Consider the following 17,067-nt stretch of genomic DNA (forward strand, 5'->3'; position numbering starts at 1 on the left):
GTAGGTATTATTGTCAGATTTCCCCCCGCTCCCCCTCAGATGAAAGAACAGAATCAGAGAGGTTAAGTGTCTTGCTCAGGGTCACACAGCTAGTTAGTAGTGACACCAGGATCTGTTCGCAGGTGGATCTGAACGCCTGGAATCCACTCCCTTCACTCCCGGGTGCAGCCTCTCTCGGGGCGCTTTCAAAAGACGAAATGCATGAAAATATAGCGAGTAGGGACAATGGCTTACGCCTGTAATCCCAGTACTTTGAAAGTCGGGAAGATCGCTTGAGCCCAGGAGTTCAATACCAGCCTGGGCAAAATAGAGGGACCTCGCCTGTACCAAAAAAAAAAAAAAAAAAAAAAAAGGCCAGGAGTGGTGGCGCGCGCCAGTGGTCCCGGCTACTCGGGAGGCTGAAGCGGGAGGATTTTTTGAGCCCAGGAGGTCAAGGCTGCAGTGAGCCGCGATCGTTCCACTGCTCCAACCTAGGTGACAAAGCAAGACCCTATCTCAAAAAAAAAAAACAAAAAACAAAACCATAGGATGCTCGCAGTATTTTTGTGGAACCGCCTCCCCGTCCCTCCCCCAATCCACGAAATGGGTCTTTGGGCCGGTACTCACTACTTTTCTCTTATGCTCCTCCCCCTCCCGCCCACCACCTTCTTTGGGAGTCCTGAACACTGTCGAGGTTTTCCATGAATTTAGGAAATGTCGAGGATCTCAGATCTCTCTGAGAAGAAAACAGACCCAGGGCTGCGAGCCAGGTAACCAGCCGAGGGTGGAGGGCCGATTTTTCTAAGCCTCTGTTTGTCGTCTTTGAAATGGGCGAGGATGGGCAGGAGCAATGATCAAGAGACTCCGAAAGACAGAGATGCCCCGTCCCAAGAGGCGCAGAGCCACAGAGGGTTGGGGAGGGTCCTTCCGTGGACACGGCGACGGAGAGAACCGAAGACCTCCCGACGCCTCTGAGAGACCCAGATATTGAGTGAAACTGAAGGCAAGCTGGGGATGCCGAGAAAGGCCAGAGCTGAGGCTGGAAAAGAGGGGCGTCCAGGGAGAGAGTTTCCCCCGGAAAAGCCGCCCCGCGCCCCACCTTCGCGGGGGCAGCTGTCGGGACTCTGCGGGGCTGGGGAGCTGCCTTTCTGTGACAAGACGGCCCACGGACAGCCCGGTGGGTGGGAGGAGTCTCTTATTTTTCTAGGACTCAGGTTTGTCCCTGCCTTTCGGCGACATTCCTTTCCTGTATCCTTCTGTCTGTCTGTCTGCCTGTCTGTCTGCCTCTGAATCTCTGCGCCTAAGGCGGTCTCCCCTCCGAGCGTCTCTGTTGGTCTCTGTGGGTAGTTCTCGCAGCCTCTGTCTCTTCCGCTCTCCGCACTACTTCTCGAGGCGCGTGGCTCGGTCTCTTCGCCTCCCTACCGCTCAGTCGTTTTCTCTGGAAATATCTTTCGCCTCCCCCGCCCCTCCGCCCAAGTTTAAGTCTAGAAGCTGCTGTGACTCCAGCAAGTTCTTCCTGGAGGCAGTCTGCGATTTCTGGAGCAGCCGGCGCACCTTCGGGAGAAGTAAAGTGCCGGGTCCTCCCAGGCAGGAGAGGGAACTCCTGCCGGCGGCTTATCTCCGCGCCTCTCTTTTCACTTCTGGACCGCGCGCTGCACAGTGAACTACCTTCCCCCAGGCAGCTCTGAGGAGCAGTGACCCAGGCTGCAGCAGGCCGTGCTGAGCTAGAAAGAGCCAGCGTATAGTGTTTCATCCCTACTGTCCCAGAACACGAGGATGGGAACTGGAGGGTGCGAGCGGGGCTATGCAGAGGATCTCGAGGAGGGGGAAAGGGTCACCGGGAACCCACCAGGCAGCCCACCGCTGGAGGCAGCAGGCAGCGTCTGTTTTCTGGAGGGGCAGCTGGCACAGCTCAGGGCACCCAGGCTGGACCCCAGCACGTTCCCTTTTGGCTGCTGACCCTGTCTTCAGGGCTGGAAGAGCCACAACCCCGGCCACCTGGAGTCTCTGCCCTCTTCCCTCTTGCACTTACCGCCCAGACCTCAGCCGGCCCAGGATACACAGCAGCAGGCCTACGCCCTGTATCTTTGGGCCTGGCTTTCCTCGCCCTTGAGCGAGATGGAGGGGTGTTCACCTTACAGGAGGGCCTTTCTGGGTAGAGAACAGAGGTCCAGAGGGGACAGTGACTGGGAAGCCTCCCGCATGCAGTAAGTGCTCAATCAGTGCTCGCTGAGCATGAAGGGAGGAAGGGGAGAGTCCATGGAGTTTGCCTTTCAGTCAAAAAACCAATAGTGAATTTCAGTGGGGAAAGTTGGGGAGGTGGAGAACCAATGAGCCAGGGTCCCTGTGTCCTCGGTGAGACCTGGACAAGGTTCTTTCCTCCCTTGCCTCTTTCCTCCAGCCACGGCCTCTTGCTCACCACAGCCCCCACCCCAACCTGGGTTTGCTATGGAGAATAGGGCAGTCCCTCCCCATCCCGGGGTGGGGTGTGGGTGCTGTGTGACCCTTTTTGGTCCTTGCACTTTTCTGAGCCAGGGTCACTGACACGGGTGAGACCAAGCTGAGGGACTGGGGAGGGGAGGGGAGGGGCAGGATGTTCGTGCTCACTCCTCTGCAGGCCTTCCTTTAGGCCCAGGAAAACAAAACAAAACAAACACAAAACAAAACAAAACAAAAAAACACCGGGGCTGCAAGAAACTAGACATTTGGGGCAACATTCATCCTCCATAGAAAGGGACACTGAGGCCCAAACAGGAGTCATTTTCCCGGAGGTCTCTGAGCCAGAAACTGGCAGAACTGATACTAAGTGCAGGTTTTTCAACCTCCTACTTGGTGCTTATCCTTCCCCATCCCCAGAAAGGTCAAGATACCTGGGGCATTCCCCGGCCTCTCTAAGCAGAAGCCACCTGTACCTTGTGGCCTGCACCTTCGCAACCTCACAGAGGGCCATGTCCGTTCGTGAGGACTGGGGTGCAAAAGGCTGTAAAGTGTGGGGCACCCTGCAGCACTCTGGCCCAGTAGGTTCAGAGAGCATCTCTTCTGCTCCCCAGTGTGGGAGGAGGGTGCGGCCTGAGTTCAGTTCTTGGAGCTGGGGGCGCCTGGAGAAAACCCACTTTGACTACGTGCTCCTCCTACGTGCTAGGTGCTTCACATGCACCACCAAAGTTAATTCTCATGACAGTCCAGAGGTGAGCACCACACTTTTCAGATGACAAAGTGGACACCCCGGGAGTTGAAGCAGCGAGGTCCTGGCAGCACAGCCGTGCATAGGGACCACCAGGACTGGAACCCATGGGCGCCACTGCGTTGTTTCCCGTATACCACGGGCTGGAAGGGGGCTCTGGTTGTAGGCCTTCTGGCCTCTGCATGAGGTGGGTTGGCCCTGGGGGTTGCAAACATCTCAGACTTTGGTTTTCCCTGTACCACGAAGGTCAGGGAGGCTCAGACTTCCTGGGTCCCCCAGGTCTAGAATGTTCGCAGGTCCCCTGGGCACGCAGAAGGGGCAGGACAGTGATTCCCTGAGAAGTCCCGCCCTCCTCCTCACCCCACTGGGTTCTGCGGGAGGGGGTGGGGGTGCCAGCCTCCACCTCCGACCTGAGCAAGTGACCATCCCCAGATCCCAGTTGCTGCATCCGTGTAATGGACCTGCTAAGCCCCATTCTGTCTTCCTTCTTGAAGTTGTGTGAGGAGGATCTGAGTCCAAGGAGACTGGAAAATCAACGAGCCGAATACCAGGATGGGAAAGACTATGACTTGTTAATAATAGCACGCATTAAACAATTACTGTTGCCAAGCATTGTTCTGAGTTCTCAGCATGTCTTAATTTACTTCATCTTCACAGCAACTCTGTTTTTATCCCTAGGTTACACAGGAGAAACTGGAGTTAAACAGTTTATACGAGCAAAAATGAGCGTAAAACAAGATGTCTCCTGGCGCTTGGGATTTTCAGGGATGAGTCCCACTTCGGAGACTCCCTGCTGTGGACTTCCTGATGAGGAAAGGCAGGGAAGGCTGCTTCTCGCTGCCCCAGTGCCAATCTCTGTGTGTGGCCATGGGGTGGCTCCCCAGAGCGAGCCCATGTGGGTCCCTGAGACCAGTACAAAGCCTGACAAAAAGAGGGGACCTCAGAAGAGGATGAATGGCTGACTACCAGGCAGTCAACCCTTCATCAGCCAGGCTGGGCTCCTAACCCAGTGCACCCCATACATATGGGCAGCTGTACCCGGGTGGTGGGTAAGGCCTGAGGGCAGAGCCTGGGGGTTAGGGGTGGGGACAATCCATTGGAGTGTTGGTCCCAGGTTTCTTGAATGACATTTTAAAAAGAAAGCTGAAGTCACCCCTCTTCGGTCGCTTTTTCTCCTGTGTTTAAATTTCCTGTTTTTTTTTTTTTTTTTCCAGACAGGGTCTCACTCTGTTGGCCAGGCTGGAGTGCAGTGGCCCAGTCTCGGCTCACTGCATCATCCTCAACCTCTTGGACTCAAGCGACCCTCACACCTCAGTCTCCTGAGTAGCTGGAACCACAGGCTCGAACCACCATACCTGGCTAATTTTTAAAAGTATTTGGTAGAGCCTGGGTCTCACTATGTTGCCCAGGCTGGTCGCAGACTCCTGGGCTCAAGTGATTCTCCCACCTTGGCCTCCCTAAGTGCTGGGATTACAGGTGGGAGCCCCTGAGCCTGGCCTAAATCTCCTTTGCACTTGAAGATGGGTCTAGCTACCCCTTCCTCCAATGACAAGGAAGCTGAGGCCCAGAAAGGTCAGGCAACATGCTTGGTGTCACACAGAACGATCTGTGTGGCCTCCAAGCCCAGTGGCTGTCCCCACAAGGCAGCCTTCTCCTGCCCAAGGCACCTCCCATGGCCGCTTGCTTCCTCACCAGTGTCCAGAGCCGGGCTGTGGGAGTGAAAAGTGGGCTGAGCATCCCCTAGGAAGTTGTGGCAGTGTCTGTCATCCAGAGGCTCCGTCTTTCCAGGAAGGCCAGGTTTCCCTCCCTAGGTTTTCTGGTGGAGGAGAGAGAATTATTCTCCTGACAGCCCCTCCCCAGTCTAGGGTTCTCCCAACCCCCTCTGGCTTCTCTTGTCCCAGCCAGGATGTAGGACCACCCCACCTGATGGAAGATTCCATCCCTGGGGAGACCCCCTATCTGATCAAATGCTGGACCCTTGGCCACAGTCCAATTAAGTGAAAATAGATCTGGCCTTATCAGATTCAGGCTGTAGTTCCCGGGGTGGTCCCCTCAGCACCCGGAGGGTCCCTGTCTCTTTGACTTTCCTGCTCAGACACACTTGTTTAAACAGACCCATCAGGGCCTTCAGTAACCTGAGCCAGCCAGGAGGGCAGTTGCCAGGTAAGGCACAGCGGTTCAGATGGTAGATGGGGCAGCCAAGAGCGCAGAGGAGGCAAAGGTGGTGTGGGGAGAGCAGGGTGAATCCACCCTTAGAACACAGAGGAGTCTCTGGAGCTTGCTCTGTGGGTTCAAATCCTGCCTCCACTCCTTTCAGCTTTGTGGCCTTGGACAAATTACTGATCTTTTTTGGGCCTTGGTTTCCCATTATGGTGAGGATTCAATGAACATGAACACTTCTAAAGTTCTTGGAGCTGTGTGGGCACAGACTGAGGGCTCAGTGATCTGAAAATCCAGGTGCTCAGCAAGTCATTTTTGCCATCACAACAGCCCTGGAATGTGGTTACTACTGTGCTGCTCTATAGGCAAGAAAGCCAGGGGCCAGAGAGGTCCAGTGACTGAGATTGGCCAATGTATGGAGACTGTGTCCCCACCCAGGCTTGTGGCCCCAGGCAGGTGTTCTTTCTATCCCACCAGGCCACTGAAAAGCTCCTAACTCAGGATCTGAGTGAGGATCCAGCACCTGCCCAGTGTAGGCAGGGGCAGAGCACAGCGCATCTGGGGATGTAGGTCCTTGGCCTCCTCCTCCTCCCAGTCCCGAAGTCCTGGGCCTCAGGTCTCTACAGGAGCCGTCCTCCCTTCTCTGCATCTCCCGTTCCCTGCCGCCTCCACCACCATGTCTGGCTCAGTCCAACAGCCACACTCTTGGATTGCAGTTAGACCCACATGCCAAGCACACTCCTGCCTCAGGACATCCGTGTGACTGTTCACTCTGCCTGACATACTGTTCCCACAGATATCCTCCTGATCCCTCCCTTCAGGGTTTCTGCTCAGTGGGTAAGTCCTCAGAGAATGCTTCCCTGAGCACTTTCACTAAAATAATAGACAACCCTCTCCCCAGCCAGGCAATCTTTTCCAAAATCCTGCTTTAACTTTCTCCAGAGTATGCATTGCCATCCAACATTTTATTATTATCTCTGGTTAGTTGCTTATCTGTCTCTCCCCATTAGAACTTCAGCAGCATATGGACAGGAACTATGTTTTGCTCATGGCTGTCTCCCCAGTACTCTGCACAGAGACCAGCACATAGTAAATAATTAATAAAAACATTTTAAAAAGAGACTAGGTCTCACTATGCTGCCCAGGCTGGTCTCAAACTCCTGGGCTCAAGCAATCCTCCCGCCTTGACCTCTCAAAGTGCTGGGATTACAGGTGTGAGCCACCACACCTGGCCCAATAAATATTTTTGAGTGACTGAATAAATCTCTCACATACGCCCTGTAACTTCATGGCCTCTATAGCCTCAGTTTTCTCATCTGTAAAATGGGCCTAATAAGTCTATGCATCTTATATTGTTGTGAGGAATAAACTAGAGAAAGTGTGGGAAGTGCGTGGTGCAGTGCCTGGCACCAAGGAAACCTGCAGAACTGGTTTTTGGTTTTTTTTTTTTTCCCTGACTATAAAAGGTGAGTGGACTTTCCAGAAGGTTTCTGCTCTTGAGTGGAGTTAGTGCAGCAGGGTCAACCTTAATTCTAGGTTTTTATCATTCACCCCAGAAGATAAAGCCATTTCCCATCCTGTATTTTATCTGAGCCTTTCAGTGACTCTATGAGCTGGCCAGGAGATGTCTAGGTCTTTTTGCAAGTGGAAGGACAAGGCCCAGAGAGGTTAACACACTAACCCAGAAGTCACACAGCTAAGCAGCTCTTTCACATTCTTGAGAGAGCTCTCTTGGCCCTACTCTAAGTTCTCATCCAGGGACTGGAAGCTTGCGGCTGACATCCTTGGATCTTACCTATCTGAGAGGGCAGGTTCCAATAGGCTGACCCCTTCAACATGGACTGGTGCCAGGCAGTTTCCCTCAGAAAGACTCTGAGCTAAGAGCGGCCCTGGAGATGTGGACCTGGAGGAAGGGTCGTGATTTGGCCAAGCTGAGTGGAGGGGGCTAAGCAGGTGCAGGTGAAAGGACAAAGGCAGGGAGGTGGAGGGTGCAGGGTATGCAGGGTATGAGTGACCCCAAGGCTCCGGCAACCTACCCTGCTTCTGACACTTCTACCAACTCAGCCTTTGGTCAGAGGAGGTCAGTGGGCCGTTACGGGCTTCCATGGACTCCGTCTCCCCTGTAATGATAGTCGTTCCAGCTGCCTGCTGAAGCCCTCATTTTCCTGTTTACAAGCTTTCCAGAAAACAGAAGTAAGCCCAGCACGCCCCTCCCCTCTTCCTAGGCAGGAGTGCCAGTTCTGCGCTCTGAGTGCAGACAGCAAACCCTCCCTGGGACTCTCCTGGGGCTGGCAGTGATCTTGGTAGCCCCTGGTTGCCTGTGGTGGGGGTGGAGGGTGTTGTGGAGTTTCTGTCTTGAAAGGCAAATTTGGGCTGACATTTAGGCTTTGCCTTCACAATTCAAAGACAGGTGGTGAGAGTGGAAGGCAAAGATGTGATGCTGGCTCAGTGTGAGGCACTGTTAGTGTCTCATTGAATGTGTCCAGCAACCCTGATACCCAGGCACTATGAACCCATTCAATAGATGAGAAAACAGAGGAACAAGAGTCTGTGGTCTATGGCAAGAGTCCTCCTGAATGGTGTTTGCTTCTCACATGTGAGGCAAGTGGAGAAAATTAATGGCATAATGATTACCACCATGAAGCTTCCAAACACCTACTAGGGGCAGGCTCTTTACACACATTAGTTTGGTTAGTCCTCCCAGCCACATGGGGTTTACACCACAGTCTCCATCTGACAGATGGAGAATATAATGGGGGTGAATAGTCACTCATCCAAGGTCATTCAACTACTGGAAGAGAAGGGAAGACTTTAGCCTCTGAAAGAGTCTCCTCCAAGAGGAAGCTGCCCCTTTGTAGGGAAGACTAGGCACGCTTGTGAAAGTACAATGAAAGGAAACAAACATTTTTGTTGCCTTTTTCCCTGGCAGGAAAAGCCCCCTGGGATTACCCCCTCTCCACATGTGCAAAGATATCAAAAGTGGGACAGAATTGCTCCAAAATCTCAAGCCAGGGGCTGGGTCTCCCCTAGGGAGGGAGCCCGATGAAAGGGAGAGAGAGGGAGGAAGATGGAGCAGGAAGAGGAGGAAATGAAGGCGCATCAAAGCCCCCTGCCTCCTGGCTCCACCGGGCTCTGCTGTGCCCTAGTAGGGTGAGGGCCTAGGTGGGGTTACGGCCTTCAAAGACGAACCCTTGAGGCGCTCAGCCTACTGCTACTGAATGCAAAGCCCTAAGATGGGGCATTCAGGGCCTCCCAATGAGGACTTTTAAAAAATCAGTGCTTGTGGCTGGGTGCGGTGGCTCATGCCTGTAATCCCAGCACTTTGGGAGGCCAAGGGGGGCGGGTCATCTGAGGTCAGGAGATTGAGACCAGCCTGGCTAACATGGTAAGACCCTGTCTCTACTAAAAATACAAAAATTAGCAGGGCATGGTGGCACACGCCTGTAGTCCCAACTACTCAGGAGTCTGAGGCGGGAGAATCGCTTGAACCAGGAAGGCGGAGGTTACAGTGAGCTGAGATCACACCACTGCACTCCAGCCTGGGCGACAGAGCAAGACTCCACCTCAAAAAGAAAAAAAAAAATCAGCGATTGTGATAATGTCATAATTAACAATCTTGCCAAGTGGGCCAGTGCTTCACTGACTTGATGCCATTCACTCTTTTTATTTATTTATTTATGTATTTATGTATTTATTTATTTATTTATTTATTTTGAGATGGAGTCTTGCTCTGTCACCCAGGCTGGAGTGCAGTGGTGTGATCTCAGCTCACTGCAACCCCCACCTCCCGGGTTCAAGCGATTCTCCTGCCTCAGCCTCCTGAGTAGCTGGGACTACAGGCCTGCACCACCACACCTGGCTAATTTTTGTATTTTTAGTAGAGACGAGGTTTCACCATATTGGCCAGGCTGGTCTCGAACTGCTGACCTCAAGTGATCCATGCATCTTGGCCTTCCAAAGTGTTGAGATTACAGGCGTGATCTACCATGTCCAGCCCTCGTTCACTCTTTCCATCCAAACTGTGAGGGCGGCATCGTGGTCCCATAGCTCTGGGAGAATGGGGCCAGTCGTTCAGCATGGTGGGATCCCCACTGCACATCAGGGTCTGTTTGACTCCGGGGCAAGGGCTCTTTGGCCCCACCGCACGAGGCTTGGAATCGAAGTTGTCCTATTAGGATGCATATTCATTTCCTAAGGTGGTCCTAACAAAGTACCACAAATTGTATGGCTGAAGACAGCAGTAATGTGTTTTCCCACAATCTGAGGGCTGGAAGTCTGAAACAAAGAGACTGGCAAGGCCATCTCCCTCTGAGACCCTGGGTAGAGGCTTGCCCTGCCTCTCTGGGCTTTGGTGGTGGCCAGCAATTCCTTGGGGTTCCCTGGGTTGTAGCTGCTCACTCCAGTGTCTGACTCTGTCTCTCATGGTGTTCCCTTGTGCATCCCACATCGCGATCCCTCTGTGTGTCTGTGCCCACATTTCTGTCTTCTTGAAGGACAACAGTCATATGGGATGAATGGTTCACCTACTCCAATAGGACCTTATCTGAATTTGATTACTTCAGCAAAGACTCCATTTCCAAATAAGGTCAACTTCGCTGTTCCGAGGGGTTAGGACTCTCACATATCTTTTGTGGCGGGGGTGGGGGGGGTGGGGGAGCACAATTTAACCCACAACAGAGACAGATGCGTGTCCCCTTCTACTCACAGGGAGCTCTGTGGTGCCACTGGTCCCCCGCTCTGAAAGCCACTGGCTCCAAGTGAAATAACGGAAACAAAAACTCCCAGGTGCCCCAGTTCCTTTAGATGTTGTGGCCCATTCACATCCTTTTGCAATGCCCTCATCCAATTTTGTACACTAGCCGGACTGGCATCATTATCGCCACTGTACAGATTACGAAACAGAAGTTTAGAAACATGCCATGGTAAAGCTTAAATCTGAAACAGTATCTGTTTGACTTCAAAACCAACCACCATCCACCCCCATTCCACCAGGGGTTGGGGTGGGCAGGCAAGGGTTAAGGCTGAGGAGGAGGTGGTCCCTCCAGGCCCTGCTGGCTCCCAGAGTGCTGAGTGTGATGCTGGTGTCCAGGCTCTGTCGGTTGCCAGGATGCTGATTAAGATGTCACAGAAGATTATGCTGTCAGGTGCAAGAATCACGCTCCAGGAGGGGTGGCTGCTGGGCCAGGAGGGAGGTTACCCTAGCAACGGAGATGGAACATCCACGCAGTGCAGCGTCCCAGCCTGGTGAGAAGGGCTTGGGGTTCAGCATCACCTGTGCTGGATAAAAAATTTGGCTCTTTGGCCCTGCAGCTGGGTAACTGTGGGTAAAACAGTTCACCTTCTGAGCTTCCTGGCCTCATCTCTGAGATGGGGGAGTCATTCCATCCCCATGTGGATCAAATGGCAGAGCCAGGGAAAATCCCACATCTCTGCAAGCATCTGCCTCATGGCGGTTCCCTGGGAACCCCAGGCAGGCATTAGCTCAAGAGCTGAGGCCCGGGCATGGGCAGGCTTGCCCAAAGGTGGCAAAGCAATGGTGCCAAGTCACCTCGCTGCTGGGACTGAGGTGCTGGGAATGCGGGGTCACCTGGTGATGGGGGTGCCCTGTCTGCAGCCTTCTTTGTACTAATCAGCGGGGGGATCAGCAGATCGTCCTCCGAGTCTCCTAAACTTTCTGCACAAAATAGTGTTGACCACAGCACATAGTAACTGTCTATTCAGTTGTATTTCGTGTTCAGCCGTGAAACCTGTCTCTTAAGATGCCTAAAGCTCAGCATACAGCCCAAATGCATGTTGAAGTAAAGGAAAAGATGAATGAAGGTGTTCGCTCACATTGCCCCTCTATTCCTTGGAGTAAATTTCTTCTGTCATTGAGGGAGAAATATTCTTTCTCTCTTGCAAAGCTACTCTTTCCCCGTGTCCTTAATTCTGATCTTATTTTCCCAAGTCCTGGCTTTCATTCACCCACCCACCATCCACCCGTCTCTCCACCCACACATCCAGGCAGCAGACCGTGGCTGAGTGTCTGTCTCTGAGCCACATCCTGTGCTAGGCCAACAGGGCCAAGTCAGACTGGGATCTTGGTCCAAACTAGTTCTCACTCAGCCTTGTAGAGGTGTGGGGGCATGAACCCAAATCCGTGTGATGCACAGTAGAACTCGCAGGCTGTCTCGGAGAACGGGACACAGCAGAGGAAGGAGAAATTATGTTCCACTCAGAAATCAGGGGAAGCCAGAGCAGACAGCGACCTCTCTTTGAAGGAGGAGTATTTGGGCACAAGAAGTGAGCTAACAATCAACTGGGAAACACCCTTGTCTTCCACAGCCCTCACCACATCCTGATGTCTCCTCTCCTTTGCAGAGCCCTCACATGGGTTCAGAGAGGTTAACTAACTTCCTCCAAGTCACCCAGCTCATAAGTGGTAGCGCTGATTGGAGAAGCTTGAATGGCGATCTTCACAAAGGCCTTCCTGGACCACTTCTGTGTATCTCACTCGGCCTGTTTTCGGTCACTCCCTGTCCTGTGTCTTTTGTCCCTCTCCCCTGCTGGAAGGCAGGCTCCACGATGAGAGGGGTGGGTGGCCTGGCCTTACCTCTGCTCCGTGCCTCGCCCCTGGAAACTAGTGGGTGCTCAAAGACATCTTTCTGAGATGCTGGGATGCACCAGTCCCTGTTCTGAACCAAAGGACTGTTACCTGGTCCCCAATCTTCTTTCCACTCCTGGTAGCCCTCTCCTTGGGGGTCTGATCTACCCTCACCGCTCAGCTACCTTTTAACTCTGGCCCCTTGGCTCCACAGCTGGGCCCCTCAGCCAAACATGGTTCAGGTTCGGTGTCTCCTGGCCAGGGCTGGCATCCTTGCTGCACACTTCTGATCATCTCAGGAGCTGCATACCTCACAAGCAGATAATTGAAAAGATTACCCTGAGATGGGACTCGTGGAGGCTGATTTATTGTGCGTCATCCCTACTTCAGGATTTTTATTAGAAATTGAAGAATGGCTTTCCAACTTGAGGCTGTGTTTAACCTCCACCAGTCCTGCAAACCAACAGTGGCTCCCAGAGTGGCTGCAAAGTCACTACGCACCAGAGCTCTGCCCTGCAGCAGCACCCTTGAGTGGCTCTCACCCCAGAAACAGAGCCTCTCCCTCTTTTCTTTTCTTTCTTTCTTTTTCTTTTCTTTTCTTTTTTTTTTTTTTTTTGAGACTGAGTCTTTATTACCCAGGCTAGAGTACAGTGGTGCGATGTTAGATCACTGCAACCTCTGCCTCCTGGGTTTAAGCAATTCTCGTGCCTCAGCCTCCTGAGTAGGTGGGATTACAGGCGCCAACCACTACACCTGGCTAATTTTTGTATTTTCAGTAGAGATGGGGTTTCACCATGTTGGCCAGGCTGGTCTTGAACTTCTGAACTCAGATGCTCCACCCACCTCGGCCTACCCTCCCTTCATTTCTCCCTCCTTTCGGTGCCTGGGGGTCTTGAGAGAACTGGTTAAGAGTGGGCACTCGAGCTAGACTATCCAGGTTAGTGGGACAGGGAGGAGACTGGACCTAGAACGGTGTGCTGCAGTGGAGGCAAATATTACGTGGAATCCACTCTGCTCTGGGAAGCCCTCCTTAATTCTGCTCTTTCCTATCCGGAAGTAGTCCCTTTCCTAGGTGTGTCCAGAGCTCTTGGCTGGTGCCTATGTCTGTAGCACCCACCCTGCTCGCCTGGCACTGGAGTGGCTGTGTTCACTGTCAGCCTGTTCCTTCTCCTTCAGGGCAGAGGCTCTGTGGTCTCTGAGCACAGAGGCCAGGAAGTGGGGGATGATGCCAGGTACTAGGGAGGGTGTGGGGTGGGGAGTGGTTAGATGATGTATTGGACCTCATAGGCCAACAGGAAGATCAGCTGGGGACTGGTCCATAATCCAAGCGAGATGACCACACATGTGAATGCAGCATTTAGCAACCAGGTGGCTTTGGGCAAATCACCTGACTTCTTCGAAACTGCTATTGCCCATTTATTTCTACCATGAGATAATAGCACCCACCTTACTGGGCCAGCAGCATGGGCATCACCTGCCAACATGAGAGGGACACAAATCACTGGGTCCGCCCCTGACCTGCTGAATCCAGAACTCTAGGATGGGGCCAGCAGCCTGTGCTGAGGGAGCCCTCCTGGGGATTTCCATGCACTCTCAAAGTTGCAATCCACTGCCCTGGAGCATTGCTGAGAGCAGTACAGGAGATAATGTGGGTGCAGCAGTTGGCAAAGCGAGGTACATGGGGACTCTGGGGTCCCTTCTTCTATGCTGAGATGATGAGGCCATGAGTATGCTTCTGACAGGGAAGACCTGGCCAGAAAGAAGTATGTGTTCTGCAGCCAAGGGGCTGGAGGCTGCCGCTCCAGATGCCCACAGAGCAGCAGAGTCCCCACCTCCCTCCCTGAGGTGCATCTGGGGTTCAAGGAGGGAAATGCAGCCCCAAGGGGAGGACCCTGGTGGGGACTCATGCAGTTGGTGATCCTCCACATTGTATTTGGTTCATTCCTATTCACTTAGATCTGCCTTCCCCTAGAGAGACGGACAGGGCATGCTGCTGCCCTCGGTAGGGCTGGGGCCAGGGAGATGTGTAGTTAACTGATATCAGATGCCTGGGGAGGAAGGGAGGGAACGACTGTTTCTGAGTCCCCTCTGTGGACCAGCGACACAGGGAGAAGGCCATGTGACGACAGACAGAGATTGGAGAGTCGCAGCTACGAGCCACGGGATGCCAAGGACTGCAGCAGCACCGAGGCCAGGAGAAAGGCCCAGGCTGGATCCTCCCCTCAAGCCTTCAGAGAGATCAGGGCCCCATCAGCACCTTGGTCTTGGACTTCTGGCCTCCAGAACTATGAGAGTAAATCTGTGTTTTTTGAAGCCTGCCCATGTGTGATACTTTGTTACGTCATCCCTAGGAAATGAATTCAGATTTTGTTTTAGTCCCTGAGGAATGCTGTAAGGAGGGTATATGGGTCCCCATTACACAGATGAGAAGGCTGAGGCTCAGACAGGTTAACTGCTTTCCCCCAGGTCAGTCAGCATCAAGGGGGCACCAGGATCCCAAATCGGACATGCCTGCGTCCCAACAGTGCGTGCTCCTGGGGTGACGGTAGCTAACAGCCTCCCCGATCCTGAGACCCTCTTCCTCATTTCCACCCCTCCCTGCTCTGCTGGGTATTTCTCAGGGCCCACCCCCCCACACTTCAGTGTCTGCACACTTGAAAAATCAGTGCGTAGACCTGAATAACTCCACTTATCCGATGGCTTGGTCCCTCTCTGCTCAAACTGTAGTCCCCAAACCAGCGTCATCAGCCTTACCTGGCAATTGGCTAGGAATGGCTAGAATCCTGGGGCCCCTCCCAGACCCCTGAAATGGAATGTGCATTTTAGTAAGACCCCCAAGCAACTGGATGCTTTCTGAAGTCTGAGAAGGCAGCTCAGCACAGCCTACAGAGCCCTTCGACAGCTATGGCTCCTTTGGCATTGGACTGCCCTGGCCTGGCAGGGGCTCCAGAAGGACAGGGTGGGGCAGGGGCAGGGCCAGGGGAAAGGGCTCTGTCTTCTCAGAGTGAAGCTCTTGCTTGACTCTTGGCTCTAATACCGGTTGGCTGTGTGATGCTGGGTCAGTTTCTCAGCCTCTCTGGGTCATGCATCCACATTGGCAAGTAACTGAACCAAGCTCCTTCAGAGTGTGGCTGTAAATGCTCAGTGGGTTCATTCAGGTTAGAGCTGAGTGCCCCCAAGTGGGGCTTTCACGGGAAAGGAGTTGAGCTGGAGAAGTTTCTGAGACTTGTGGGGAGGCATCCTCAAACCCCCCACCCACATCAGCCCTATTGCCATCCCCACTGCACAGGCAGGCTCCTTCCGATTTCCAGCGAGGCGTCCTGAGGCCCGGGTGCAGGCTGCACAGCCAGGGGCAGGCAGGGAGTCCTCTCCTTCAGGCTGAGACTGTGGCCACTGGCTCATGCCTTACCATCATCTTTGAGGGCTTTGCTCTCCAGCCCCCTTTGCCCTTTTGCCTTTTTTTCTGTCTGTTCTCAGTTCCCTTTTCCCCCATCTTTCCGTTCCCTTGTTTCTGCTCTCCACATTTTCCTCTCTCCCTGCCTGCCCCACCCCCTCTCAGGGACACACACAGTAGGGAGCTGGGGCGGGCACATGGGAGCAAAGGCCTCTCCCTTGCTCACTTTCTCACAGGTGGATCCAGAGCCTCGATCTCCACTGCTTCCTGACATCTTTTCATCTGGGTCATGTCAACATATTTGCTAAAACCAACTGCGGTAGATGTGTGCAGGTGGACACAGCCTCCTACCTTGGCCCTGCCTCTCTTCTCTCCTCTCTCTTCTCCCTCTGTCTCTCTGTCTCTCTCCCTCCCTCCCAGCTGTCCCTTTTCTTGTTTCTCTCTTTGTGCCTGTCTGTGTCCCTGTTTCTAAGTCTCTCCCTCCTTCCTCACCATGGAAACTGATTTTAATTCTGACCTCATCAAAATGCTTACAAATAGGAGGAGAAAACCACAGGCCTGGAATTTGGGCAAGGCAGCTCTGTCAGCGGCCGCGTTCGAAGCTTGATTTCCTTCCTCTGGAGTAGGGCAGGGTGTCCCTTGAAGCCCCCAAAACGGGCAGCCTGCAATGCCCTCTGTCACTCCCACTTCCAGGCCCCAGGCCTGAGTCTTTGAGCTCTCGGGTACAGGAGGAAGGAGGGACTCACGCCAAGGCTGGCGTCAGAGGACTATGTGACTTAGGCTGCTCTCCAAGGCCTGCGACCACCCTCTGCATCTCCTGGGGTCTCTCATCCAGCAGCAGCAGTGGGGTTTATGGTGACCAGGCCCAGGGGCTCTGGGGAGGGCTGGAGTGAGGAGCGCTGCCCTGAAGCAGTGCAGAGGCAGACCTGGAGGCCGGCAGGCTCATCCAAACCTGTTTGCCTAATTCCTTCTCCAGGAGCTCCCTGGAGACACAGTTGTGAGGGGGAGGGTGGCTATGCCTGGCCTCTTTCATCAGCTGGGACTTGTCTCTTTCTCCATCCTTGCCCCTCCCCTGAGACAGACCTGCTATCACTTCAGTCCTTTCAAAGAGAAATGCCTTCTACTTCCATTCCCTATTCAGTTCTGAGGTTTAATGAGTCAGGATTACGATTTGCAAGATAGGGGATAAGCTTATGTGGGTTAAAAGGCTTGATTAAGGAACTAGAGGAAAAGAGGTGTAGTGTTTCTTGCCCCTGCTCTGGGTCTCAAAAATGAATGTTTTTATTCTGAGTCAATCAGCCATAGTCTTGGTTTGCAACTTCCAACTTTATTGGATACCTTCCTCCCTAAAACACATACCCACTCAGACACCCATCACATGCATACCCTAACATGTACGTTCACACCCGTATACATGCACACATGCCACACATACATGCTACTCACTCACATGCTCATGCACACACACAGCCAGACACTCACATGCACTGAGGCACTCACACACACATACTCAAACATACACTCACGCTCATACGCTCAAATACACACATGCATACACAAACACACAACTCACACTTTCCTGTACATGCACACACACACACAGAATTTCTTTGGCTCTAACAGAGCAAATCTATAGACACCCAAGATTGCTAAAGCTACCAGGAACCTCAGAGGCCCTCTGACTCAGGGATGGCAAACTTACTTGGTCTGGGACAGGTTGACTTGGGCCACGTGTAACTCTGCTGACCAGGATGAGACTGAAGAAGG

At 53.2% G+C, this 17,067-nt stretch overlaps 1 long non-coding RNA gene across 3 annotated transcripts; it reads right to left on the reverse strand.

Annotated features, from left to right (window-relative positions):
* Positions 1-3,717: 3,717 nt before the first annotated feature.
* On the reverse strand, positions 3,718-14,211 carry LOC129034932 (uncharacterized). 3 transcript variants are annotated; one of them, XR_008502055.1, is made up of 5 exons: positions 10,029-14,211; positions 7,360-7,443; positions 7,119-7,226; positions 4,856-4,979; positions 3,718-3,837 (listed from the first exon to the last, which is right to left on the reverse strand). It is a non-coding gene; the product is annotated as an uncharacterized LOC129034932 (long non-coding RNA). The 3 variants fall into 3 exon arrangements; XR_008502053.1 differs by having other exon boundaries at positions 7,360-7,499; XR_008502054.1 differs by lacking the exons at positions 7,119-7,226; positions 7,360-7,443.
* Between the last annotated feature and the right edge of the window lie 2,856 nt (positions 14,212-17,067).

Source organism: Pongo pygmaeus, chromosome 3, assembly GCF_028885625.2.
Source record: "Pongo pygmaeus isolate AG05252 chromosome 3, NHGRI_mPonPyg2-v2.0_pri, whole genome shotgun sequence".
Classification (NCBI taxonomy): domain Eukaryota; kingdom Metazoa; phylum Chordata; class Mammalia; order Primates; family Hominidae; genus Pongo; species Pongo pygmaeus.